This window comes from Canis lupus, chromosome 15 (genome assembly GCF_048164855.1).
Source record: "Canis lupus baileyi chromosome 15, mCanLup2.hap1, whole genome shotgun sequence".
In the NCBI taxonomy this organism is placed as follows: Eukaryota; Metazoa; Chordata; class Mammalia; order Carnivora; family Canidae; genus Canis; species Canis lupus.
This window is the reverse complement of record NC_132852.1, coordinates 62,430,953-62,443,593: the sequence shown is the minus strand read 5'-3', so window position 1 is coordinate 62,443,593 and position 12,641 is coordinate 62,430,953. Positions and strand designations below refer to the sequence as shown.

At 42.3% G+C, this 12,641-nt stretch overlaps 1 long non-coding RNA gene across 3 annotated transcripts in view; it reads left to right on the top strand.

Annotated features, from left to right (window-relative positions):
* Positions 1-12,641, top strand: part of LOC140604481 (uncharacterized) — a 35,016-nt gene that overhangs the window by 13,559 nt on the left and 8,816 nt on the right. The gene's annotated exons all lie outside the window — the stretch shown is intronic.

The following is a 12,641-nucleotide window of genomic DNA, read 5'->3' as shown; positions in this document are numbered from 1 at the left end:
AGAATCAAAATCCAGTCTTCTCTGGGGTGAGAATAGGCATGGCAGGATTCTTGTGAGCTGAGCGAAGGAGGGGATTTGTGGCTCTAAAGACTCTTTGTTTGGATTTTCAGTTGCCTTTCTGATTTTATCTCTTGTGTGCACATGTTTTCTCTATACTACCAATTATTATTTTAAAGTTTTACTTGAATTCCTCTTTGTAAACACAGTATGATATAGTTTCAGGTTTACCACATAGTGATTCAACCCTTGAATACAACGCCTGGTACTGGTCAGAGGTGCCCTCCACTATCCCCATCCCCTGATTTCACACCCCCCACCTTCCTCTGGTATTTATTAGTTTATTCTCTGTGGTTAAGAGTGTGTTTCTTGGTTTGCATGTCTCATCTCACCCTTTGCCCCTTTGCCAGTTTGTTTGGTTTCTTAAAATTCACATGTGAATGCAATTGTATGGTATTTGGAATCTGTATTCTCTGACTGACTGAGTTCATTTAGCATAAGTCCCTTCCACTTCTCCCACGTCATTGTAAATGGCTTCATTTCATCCCTTCTGATGACCCAGTGATGTCGCAGTGTGTATATTTACCACATCGTCTCTGCCCATTCATCTGTCGATGGACATCTCGGCTCTATACACAGTTTCGCTGTTGTTGATAACGCTGCTACCAACACTGGGCTGCATGTTCCTCTTAAAATCTACTAAACTACTTTTGTATCCTCGGGGTAAATACCTAGCTGTGCAATTTTGGAATCGTAGGGTAGCTCTATTTTTAACGTCTTTTTTAAAATTTTTTTTATGATAGTCACAGAGACAAAGGCAGAGACACAGGGAGAGAAAGAAGCAGGCTACATGCACTGGGAGCCCGAAGTGGGATTCGATCCCGGGTCTCAGGGATCACGCCCTGGTCCAAAGGCAGGCACCAAACCACTGCGCCACCCAGGGATCCCCTATTTTTAATTTCTCGAGGACCCTCCAGACTGTTTTCCACAGTGGCTTCACCTTTATTTATGTATTCATGAGAGACACAGAGAAGCAGAGTTATAGGCAGAGGGAAAATGAGGCTTCATGCAGGGAGTCTGATGTAGGACGTGATCCCCCAGGACCCCGGGAACATGACCTGAGCCAAGGCAGATGCTCAACCACTGAGGCACCCAGGTGCCTTACTGATTCAATTTCTTTGTTAGTTATGGGTCTGTTCATATTTTCTATTTCTTCCTATTTCAGTTTTGCTCGTTTGCACATTTCTAGGGTTTTGTCCATTTCTTCCAGGTCTCCCAGTTTGTTAGTGTATAATCTTTCATAGTATTCACTTATAATCATCTTATTTTTCTGGTGTTGATTGTGATCTCTCTTCTCTCATTTGTGATTTTATTTATTTAGGTTTTCTCTTTTCTCGTTGATAAGGCTGGCTAGGGCTTGATCCATTTTATTAATTAATTTTTGAAGAACCAGCTCTTAGTTTCGTTATTCCATTCTAATGTTTTGTTTTTTCTGCATTGTTTATTTCTTCTCTCATCTTTATTTTTTCCCTTCTGTAGGATTTAGGCTTCGTTTCCTATTCCTTTACCAGCTCCTTTAGGTGTAGGGTTAGGTTGTGTATTGGAGACTTCTTGTTTCTTTAGGCCTGTATTGCTATGTACTTCCCTCTTAGGACTGCCTTTGCTACATCCCAGAGGTTTGGAGAAACATGTTTTCATTTTCATTTGTTTTAGATTTCCTTGTTAATTTCCTGGTTGCTCCATTCATTCTCTAGTAGGATGTTCATAATCTCCATGTATTATTGGTCTGTCCAATTTTTTTTCTTACTGTCGACTTCCAGTTTCATAGCGTGGTGGTCCGAAAATGTACAAGGGGTGATATCAACCTTCTTGTACCTGTTGTACCTGTTAAGGGCCCATGATATGATCTTTTCTGGAGAATGTCCCATGTGAACTTGAAAGGAATGTGTATTCTGCTTTAGGAAGAAATGTTCAGACTATATCTGTTGAGTCCCTGTCATCCAGTGTGTCAAGGCTATTGTTCCCCTGTTGATTTTCTGCATAGACGATCAGTCCATTGCCATAAGTGGGTGTTAAAATCCCCTGTCATTGTATTATTATCAGTGATTTCCTGTATGTTTGTTGTTAATTGGTTTCTATATTTAGGTACTCCTATGTTGGCAGCATAAATGTTTAGCTGTTTGAACTTTTTTTTTTAGTAAATTTATTTTTTATTGGTGTTCAATTGACCAACAAACAGAATAACACCCATGCTCATCCCGGCAAGTGCCCCCCTCAGTGCCCGTCACCAATTCACCCGCACCCCCTGCCCTCCTCCCCTCCCAGCATCCCTAGTTACTTTCTCAGAGTTAGGAGTCTTTATGTTCTGTCTCCATTTCTCATATTTCCCACACATTTCTTCTCCATTCCCTTATATTCCTTTTCACTATTATTTATATTAACGCATTGAATGACAACATACATTTGTCCTTCTCCGATTGACTTACTTCACTCAGCATAATACCCTCCAGTTCCATCCACGTTGAAGCAAATGGTGGGTATTTGTCGTTTCTAATGGCTGAGGAATATTCCATTGTATACATAAACCACATCTTCTTTATTCATTCATCTTTCAATGGACACCATGGCTCCATCCACAGTGTCGCTATTGTGGACATTCGTGGTAAAAACATCGGGGTGCAGGTGTCCCGGCGTTTCATTGCATCTGAATATTTTGGGTAAATAGGGAAGAGTGCAATTTCTGGGTCATAGGGCAGGTCTATTTTTAACTCTTTGAGGAACCTCCACACAGTTTTCCGGAGTGGCTGCACCAGTTCACATTCCCACCAACAGTGTAAGAGGGTTCCCTTTTCTCCGCATCCTCTCCAACATTTGTGGTTTAAGGCCTTGTTAATTTTCCCCATTCTCACTGGTGTGAGGTGGTATCTCATTGTAGTTTTGATTTCTATTTCCCTGAGGCAAGTGATGCAGAGCATTTTCTCATGTGCATGTTGGCCATGTCAGTGTCTCCCTCTGTGAGATTTCTCTTCATGTCTTTTGCCCATTTCATGATTGGATTCTTTGTCTCTTTAGTGTTGATTTTAAGAAGTTCTTTATAGGTCTTTGAAACTAGCCCTTTATCTGATACATCATTTGCAAATATCTTCTCCCATTCTGTAGGTTGTCTTTTAGTTTTGTTGACTGTATCCTTTGCTGTGCAAAAGCTTCTTATCTTGATGAAATCACAACAGTTCATTTTTGCTTTTGTTTCTTTTGCCTTCGTGGATGTATCTTGCAAGAAGTTACTGTGGCCAAGTTCAAAAAGGGTGTTGCCTGTGTTCTCCTCTAGGATTTTGATGGACTCTTGTCTCACATTTAGATCTTTCATCCATTTTCAGATTATCTTTGTGTATGGTGAAAGAGAGTGGTCTAGTTTCATTCTTCTGCATGTGGATGTCCATTTTCCCAGCCCAATTTATTGAAGAGACTGTCTTTCTTCCAATGGATAGTCTTTCCTCCTTTATCGAATATTAGTTGACCATAAAGTTCAAGGTCCACTTCTGGGTTCTCTATTCTGTTCCATTGATCTATTTGTCTTTTTTTGTGCCAGTACCACACTGTCTTGATGACCACAGCTTTGTAGTACACCCTGAAATCTGGCATTCTGATGTCCCCATATAAGGTTGTCTTTTTTAAATTCCCCTGGCTATTCGGGGTCTTTTCTGGTTCCACACAAATATTAAAATAGTTTGTTCTAACTCTCTGAAGAAAGTCCATGGTATTTTGATAGGGTTTGCATTAAACGTGTTCATTGCCTGGGTACCATTGACATTTTCACAATGATAATTCTGCCAATCCATGAGCATGGAATATTTTTCCATCTCTTTTGTCTTCCTCAATTTCTTTCAGAAGTGTTCTATTGTTTTTAGGGTATATACTTTACCTCCTTGGTTAGGTTTATTTCTAGGTATCTTAAGCTTTTTGGTGCAATTGTAAATGAAATTGACTCCTTAATTTCTCTTTCTTCAGTCTCATTGTCAGTGTATAGAAATGCCATTGATTTCTGGGCATTGATTTTGTATCCTGCAACGCTACCAAATTGCTGTATGTGTTCTAGCAATCTTGGGGTGGAGGCTTTTGGGTTTTCTAGGTAAAGTATTATGTCATCTGAGAAGAGGGAGTGTTTGACTACTTCTTTGCCAATTTGAATGCCTTTAATGTCTTTTTGCTGTCTGCTGAGGCTGGGACTTCCAGTACTATGTTGAATAGCAGTGGGAGAGTGGACATCCCTGTCTTGTTCCTGATCTTTGGGGAAAGGCCTCCAGTGCGGCCCCACTGAGAATGATATTTGCTGTGGGCTTTTCCTAGATTGCTTTTAAGATGACGAGAAATGTTCCTTCTCTCCCTATGCTCTGAAGTGTTTTGATCAGGAATGGATGCTCTATTTTGTCAAATGCTTTCTCTGCATCTAATGAGAGGATCATATGGTTCTTGGTTTGTCTCTTGCTGATATGATGAATCACATTGATTGTTTGAAGAGTGTTGAACCAGCCTGTGTTCCGAGGATAAATCCTACTTGGTCATGGTGAATAATTTTCTTAATGTACTTTTGGATTCTATTGGCTAGTATCTTGTTGAGAATTTTTGCATCCATGTTCATCATGGCTATTGGTCTGTAATTCTCCTTTTTGGTGGGGTCTTTGTCTGGTTTTGGAATTAAGGTGATGCTGGCCTCATGGAATGAATTTGGAAGTACTCTATCTCTTTCTAACTTTCCAAACATCTTTAGTAGGATAGGTATGGTTTCTTCTTTAAACGTTTGATAGAATTCCCCTGGGAAGCCATCTGGCCCTGGACGTTTGTGTCCTGGGAGGTTTTGAAAGACTGCTTCAATTTCCTACCTGGTTTTTGGCCTGTTCAGGTTTTGTATTTCTTCCTGTTCCTGTTCTGGCAGTTTCTGGCTCCAGGAATGCGTCCATTTCTTCTAGATTGCCTAATTTATTGGTGTATGGCTGGTCATAATATGTTTTTAAAATCCTTTGTATTTCCTTGGTGTTGGTAGTGACATCTCCTTTCTCATTCATGATTTTTTAATTTGAATATTCTCTCTCTTCTTTTTTTTTTAAATTTTTTTTTATTTATTCATGATAGGCACACAGTGAGAGAGAGAGAGGCAGAGACACAGGCAGAGGGAGAAGCAGGCTCCATGCACTGGGAGCCTGACGTGGGACTCGATCCCGGGTCTCCAGGATCGCGCCCTGGGCCAAAGGCAGGCGCCAAACCACTGCGCCACCCAGGGATCCCTTCTCTCTCTTCTTTTTAATAAGGTTGGCTAATGGTCTATCTATCTTATTAATTCATTCAACGAACCAACTCCTCCTTCCGTTGATCTGTTCCACAGTTCTTCTGGTCTCAATTTCCTTGAGTTCTGCTCGAATGTTAATTAACTCTATTCTTCTGTTGGGTGTAGGATCTATCTGCTTTTTTTTCCTCTAGCCTCTTTATGTGTAAGGTTAGCTTTTGTATTTGAGTAGTTTCGCCTTTTGGAATAGATGCTTATATTGTGATGTATTTCCCCCTTAGGACTGCTTTTGCTGCAAGCCAAATATTTTAATGGTTGTATGTTCATTCTCATTAGTTTCCATGAATCTTTTTAATCCTTCCTTAATTTCCTGGTTGACCCTTTCATCTTTTAGCAGGATGATCCTTCACCTCACGTGTTTGAGCTCCTTCCAAACTTATTATTATGATTTAGTTCTAATTCCAAGGCATTATGGTCTGAGAATATGCAGGGGACGATCCCAATCATTTGGTATCGGTTCAGACCCGATTTGTGACCCAGTATGTGGTCTATTCTGGAGAAAGCTCCATGTGCACTTGAGAAGAATGTGCATTCAGTTGAGTTTGGATGTAAAGTTCTGTAGATTTCTGTGAAATCCATCTGGTCCAGTGTATCATTTAAAGCTCTCGTTTCTTTGGAGATGTGCTTAGAAGACCTATCGAGGGTAGAAAGAGCTAGATTGAAGTCACCAAGTATAAGACAATTATTATCTAAGTATTTCTTTACTTTGGTTATTAATTGGTTTAAGTATTTGGCAGCTCCCATATTCGGGGCATATATTGAGGATTGTTAAGTCCTCTTGTTGGATAGATCCCTTAAGTATCATTTAGTGTTCCTCTTCATCTCTCACTACAGTCCTTGAGGTAAATTTAATTTATCTGATATACGGATGGCTACCCCTGCTTTCTTTTGAGGACCATTTGAATGGTAAATGGTTATCCAACATTTAATTTTCAGATTGTAGGTGTCCTTCTGTCTAAAATGAGTCTCTCGTAGACAGCAAATAGATGGGTCCTGCTTTTTTATCCAGTCTGAAACCCTGGGCCTTTTGACGCAGTCATTAAGCCTGTTCATGTTCAGAGTTACTATCGATAGATATGAGTTTAGTGTCATCATGATATCTATTCAGTTCTTGTTTTTGTGGATTGTTCCACTGAACTTCTTCTTAAAGGGGAATTTTAAGAGTCCCCCTTAAAATTTCTTGCAGAGCTGGTTTGGAGGTCACATATTCTTTCAGTTCCTGCCTGTCTTGGAAGCTCCTTATCTCTCCTTCCATTTTGAATGAGAGCTTGCTGGATAAAGTATTCTTGGTTGCATGTTCTTCTCATTGAGGACCCTGAATATATCCTGCCAGCCCTTTCTGGGCTGCCAGGTCGCTGTGGAGACGTCTGCTGTTACCCTAATGCTCCTCCCCATAAAGGTCAGGGATTTCTTGTCTCTTTCTGCTTTAAGGATCTTCTCTTTATCTTTGGAATTTGGAAGCTTCACTATTAAATGTCAAGGTGTTGGACGGTTTTTATTGATTTTAGGGGGGGGGGATCTCTCTATTTTCTGGATCTGAATGCCTATTTCCCTTCCCAGATTAGGAAATTTTTCAGCTAGTATTTGTTTAAATACTTATCCTGGCCCTCTGTCCATTTTGGCGCCCTCGGGAACCCCAATTACACGTAGGTTTTCTTCCTCAGACTGTCGTTTATTTCCCTTAATCTGTCTTTCTGGTCTTTTAATTGTCTGTCTCTTTTTTCCTCAGTTTCCCTCTTTGCCATCAACTTGTCTTCTATTTCATTCCCTTGTTCTTCTACCTTGTTAACTCTCATCGTTAGGACTTCTAGTTTGGATTGCATCTCATTCAATTGATTTTTACTTTCTGCCTGATTGGATTTAAATTCTGCAGTCATGAAGTCTCTTGAGTCCTTTATGCTTTTTTCTAGAGCCACCAGTAGCTGTATAATAGTGCTTCTGAATTGGCTTTCTGACATTGAATTCTAATCCAGATTTTGTAACTCTGTGAGAGAGAGGACTGTTTCTGATTCTTTCTTTTGAGGTGAGCTTCTCCTTCTAGTCATTTTGCTCAGTGCAGTGGCCAAAAACAAATTTTATTGGGAAAAGAAGAAAAAGAGAGGAGAGAAAGAAGGAAAGAAAAGAAAAAGAAAAAAGAATAAAGGAAGATAGAAGAAAAAAGAGAATAAAAAGAGAAAGAAAAGGAAAGAAGGGGGAAAAGGGAGGGCGAAGCAATCAGAAATAAAAAAAAACATGGGGGAGTATCTTCTGATTCTGTATACTTTAAGTCCCTTGACTTCCCCTGGAACTTGTCCGTCTAGATGGACTTCTGGGGTGGGGCCTGTTGTGCTGATTTTCAGATGTTAGCACTTGGGGGAGCTGCTCTGTCCACTGCCTGGTGCAGGGCTCAGTGGGCGTAGTTTACCCCGTGAGGCCTCAGGAGGAACAACCCCAGTGGCAGCGGCCAGCTCTGGATACCTGTATTCAACCCCCACAGTAACTCCAGAGCAGTCCATCTTCACTGCCTGGAGGCTCTGGGTCGGGACCGCTGATCTGCTCAGCTCTGGGCAGGAGCGTCCTTGCTGTCCTGGGCCATCCGGGCCTCTGCCTGTCCCCGGGGAGGCCTAATCCTGGGCTGTGTCCTGGCGCCCTGTGCTCTGGGGCCTGCGCTGTTGGATTCACGCTCCTGTCTGCACAGCTTTCTCTCCCCACAGCTGCCACCCAGCCCCTCTGAGCTGCTCCTGGTCGGGCAGCCCCCTCAGGGAGCCGCCGCCTGAGCACCTCCGAGTTGCTTCCTGAGCCGCACAGCCCCCTCTGCACGGAGCCACTTCCTCTGCTTGAGGCACTGCCACCAAGCTGCTCCCGGGGCATGCAACCTGCTCCACGCAGAGCCCTGCCCGAACCCCTCTGAGCTGCTCCCAAGTCAGTGCACGTGCCCTGCAGCACTTAGGGAGCTTGGTGCACTCTCCTGGGAGTGCAGGTGTCTCTTAGTGTCCCAGGGAGCATGAGGGTATCCCCGCCCTCCTGGGGTCCTGCTCTGAATCCCTGTGGGTGCCATTCTGCCCAGGAAGATTGGTGCCGATCCTGCTTCTCTGGGACAAAGCTCTCCTGACCAGGGGGCACACCGCCTGGCCTTAGCCCGGCTCCTCGTGGGGCCCCTCCCCTTGGATGCCTTTTGTTTCTTTATTTCTTTTTCCCCCCTGTCATCCTACCTTGATAGAAGCGCGAACTTTTCTCACTGTAGCATTCCAGCTGGTCTGTCTTTAAATCTCAGGCAGAATTCGAAGATTTTCAGAATGATTTGAAGGTTATCTAGGTAATTTGGAGGGGACAGGTGACTTGGGGACCCTACTCTTCCGCCATCTTGCCCCTGCTCCTGTATGTTGCCTTTTAGCTTTGGTTCTTTCCTTCACTTTGCAGAAGCTTTTCAATTTGATGAAGTCACAATAGGATATTTGCTTTTGTTTCCCTCACCTCAGAGGCATATCTAGAAAGAAGATCCAATGGCCAATGTCAAAGTCATTGCTGCCTATCTTTTCTTCTTTATATGCTTTTTGGTCTCACATTTAGGTCTTTCATCCATTTTGAATTTATTTTTTATATATATGGTGTAAGAAAGTGGTCCAGTTTCATTCTTCTGCATGTGGCTGCCTGGTTTTCCCAACACCATTTGTTCTTATCCTGCAGTCAGGGTTAGGGTTTGTTGAAGAGACTGTCTTTCTGCCATTGGATATTCCTTCCTGCCTTGTTGTCCATTATGGGTCATAGATACATGTTTGTATCTTGTTTTGACTTTCCATTCTGTTCTATTGATCTAAGCATCTCCTATTGGTAGAACCCTGATTGCTGATTCAATTTCTTTGCTGGTCAACTGTCTGTTCAAATTTCTTATTTCTTCATTTTTAATTTTTGCTATGTTATATATTTCCAGGAATTGATCTATTTCTTCCAGGTTCTAGGTTGCTGGCATATAATTTTTCATCATATTCTCTTATAATCTTTTATATTTCTCTAGTGTTGGTTTTTATTTCTCTTTTCTCATTTCTGATTTTATTTGGGTCCTTTCTCATCTTTTTATCTTTTTTCTTTTTTAAAGATTTTATTTATGTATTCATGCGAGACACAGAGATGCAGAGGTATAGGCACAGGGAACATGAGGCTCCATGCGGGGAGTCTGATGTGGGACTTGATTCCCCAGGACCCCAGGATCATGACCTGAGCCAAAGCACATGCTCAACAACTGAGGCACCCAGGGGCCTTGCTGATTCAATTCCTTTGCTAGTTATGGGTATGTTCACATTTTCTATTTCTCCTATTTCAGTTTTGCTCATTTGCACATTTCTAGGGATTTGTCCATTTCTTCCAGGTCTCCCAGTTTGTTAACATATATTCTTTCATAGTATTCCCTTATAATTGTCTTATTTTTCTGGTGTTGATTGTGATCACTCTTCTCTCATTTGTGATTTTATTTATTTAGGTCTTTTCTCATTCATAAGCCTGGATAGGGCTTGATCCATTTTATTAATTATTTTGAAGAACCGGTTCTTAGTTTCGTTATTCCATTCTACTGTTTTTTTATTTCTGTATTGTTTATTTCTGCTCTCATCTTAATTTTTTCCCTTCTTCTGTAGGCTTTAGGCTTTGTTTGCTATGCCTTTTCCAGCTCCTTTAGGTGTAGGGTTAGGTTGTGTATTAGAGACTTCTTGTTTCCTTTTTTTTAAACATTTTATTTAATTTTTATTTATTTATGATAGTCTGAGAGAGAGAGAGAGGCAGAGACATAGGCAGAGGGAGAAGGAGGCTACATGCACCAAGAGCCCGATGTGGGATTCGTTCCCGGGTCTCCAGGATCGCGCCCTGGGCCAAAGGCAGGCACCAAACCGCTGCGCCATCCAGGGATCCCCGACTTCTTGTTTCCTGAGGTAAGCCTGTATTGCTATGTACTTCCCTCTTTGGACTGCCTTTGCTACATCCCAGAGGTTTGGGGAAACATGTTTTCATTTTCATTTGTTTTAAATTTCCTCTTTAATTTCCAGGTTGCTCCATTCATTCTCTAGTAGGATGTTCATAATCTCCACGTATTTTTGGTCTGTCCAAATTTTTTCTTACTGCCGACTTCAAGTTTCATAGCATCGTGGTCAAAAATATACAGGGTGGGGATCCCTGGGTGGCGCAGCGGTTTGGCGCCTGCCTTTGGCCCAGGGCGCGATCCTGGAGACCCAGGATCGTATCCCACGTCAGGCTCCCGGTGCATGGAGCCTGCTTCTCCCTCTGCCTATGTCTCTGCCTCTCTCTCTCCCTGTGTGACTATCATAAATAAATAAAAATTAAAAAAAAATATACAGGGTGTGATATCAAACTTCTTGAACCTGTTGTACCTGTTGAGGGCTGATTTGTGGCCTATGATATGATCTGTTCTGGAGAATGTCCCATGTGCACTTGAAAGGAATGTGTATTCTGGGATCACTGGGTGGCGCAGCGGTTTGGCGCCTGCCTTTGGCCCAGGGCGCAATCCTGGAGACCCGGGATCAAATCCCACATCGGGCTCCCTGCTTGGAGCCTGCTTCTCCCTCTGCCTATGTCTCTGCCTCTATCTCTCTGTGTGTGACTATCATGAATAAATAAATAAAATCTTTAAAAAAAAAAGAAAGTAATGTGTATTCTGCTTTAGGAAGAAATGTTCAGACTATCTGTTGGGTCCCTGTGGTCCAGTGTGTCAAGGCTATTGTTCCCCTGTTGATTTCCTGCATAGACAATCGGTCCATTGCCATAAGTGGGTGGGTGTTAAAATCCCGTCATTGTATTATTATCAGTGAGTTCCTGTACATTTGTTGGTAATTGTTTTCCATATTTAGGTACTCCCATGTTGGCAGCATAAATATTTAGTTGTTTGATCCTGATAGAGAGTCTTTTTAACTATGAAATAATGCCCTTCTTCATCACTTCTTATAGTATTTGTTCTTTCTTTTTTGAGATTGAATATTTAATTTATTTATTCATGAGAGATACACAGAGAAGCAGAGGCAGAAACATAGGCAGAGGGAGAGAAAGGCTCCCCAAAGGGATGCCGATGTGGGACTCGATCCTGGGATCCCAGGAACATACCCTGAGCCAAAGGCAGATGCTCAACCACTGAGCCACCAGGTGTCCCCCAGGGTTTGGTTTCAAATCTAGTTTTTCTAACATAAGCATTGGTCCTCCAACTTTCTTTTCATAACCATTAGCGTGATAGATGATTTTCCATCCCTGACTTTCAATCTGCTGGTGTCTATAGGTCTAAGGTGAGCATCTAGTAGGCAGCATACCTATGGACCTTGTTTTTTTAATGACTAGTTTATTTTTGAGAGCATGAGAGAGAGAGAGAGAGAGAGAGAGAGAGAGAGAGAGAGAGGCAGAAAATTAGGCCCAGAGAGAAGCAGGCTTCCCACCAGGAGCCCAATATGGGACTCGATCCCAGACTCTAGGATCACATCCTGATTCAAAGGCAGAGGCTCAAACCCTGAGCCACCCAGGCATCGCGGATCTTGTTTTTTAAGGCACTCTGATACCCTATATCTTTTGATTGGAGCATTTAGTATCAGCATTCAGAGTGCTTATTCAAAATATGAACTTTGTGCCTTTGTGTTACCAGTAGAGTTAGTGTTTCTGATGACGTTCTCTGGTCCTTTCTAGTCTTTGTTGATTTTGGTCTCTTTTTTCCCCCACTAGAATGGTCCCTCTGAAAATTCCTTACTGGACTGGTTTAGTGGTCATGAACTCCTTTATACTTTGCCTGTCTGGGAAAATCTTTCTCTCTCTTTCTATCCTGAATGACACCCTTGCTGAAGCAAGAATTCATACAAATTGGACTCCAATAAAAAGAAATATGAAAACATAAAATAAATTTTTGCTATTATGATTGTGGAAAATGGCATTTAGTAGGAAAAGCAGAAGCTGAAAGAGAAGAGGAATGATTTCACCATCCGTGGGCTTCACAGGGTCCTGGTGTCCTTTCCTAGGAGGGCCCCCCCCCTCTGTAGGATGCTTCCTGCACCTCTGCACTCCTTTTTGGAACACAGCAGGCACATCTCCGTGCCTCCAGCACCTCTGCAGTCATGGTTTATAGCATCTTCCAGGTATCCTATTGGGGACCACGGCGTCGTGTATGTAACCATCCAGCTGCTGTTTGACAACATTGGGGGGATTCTGACTTTTGTTGGTTGTGGGGTGTGTGTGTGTCTATCACATGAAGCTGTCACATGCAGCTATCAGATCTTCCGGCTGGGTCACCCAAATGCCGAAATGGTTGGTACAACATCATTTCTGGTGCTGATGCTGGGTGGCT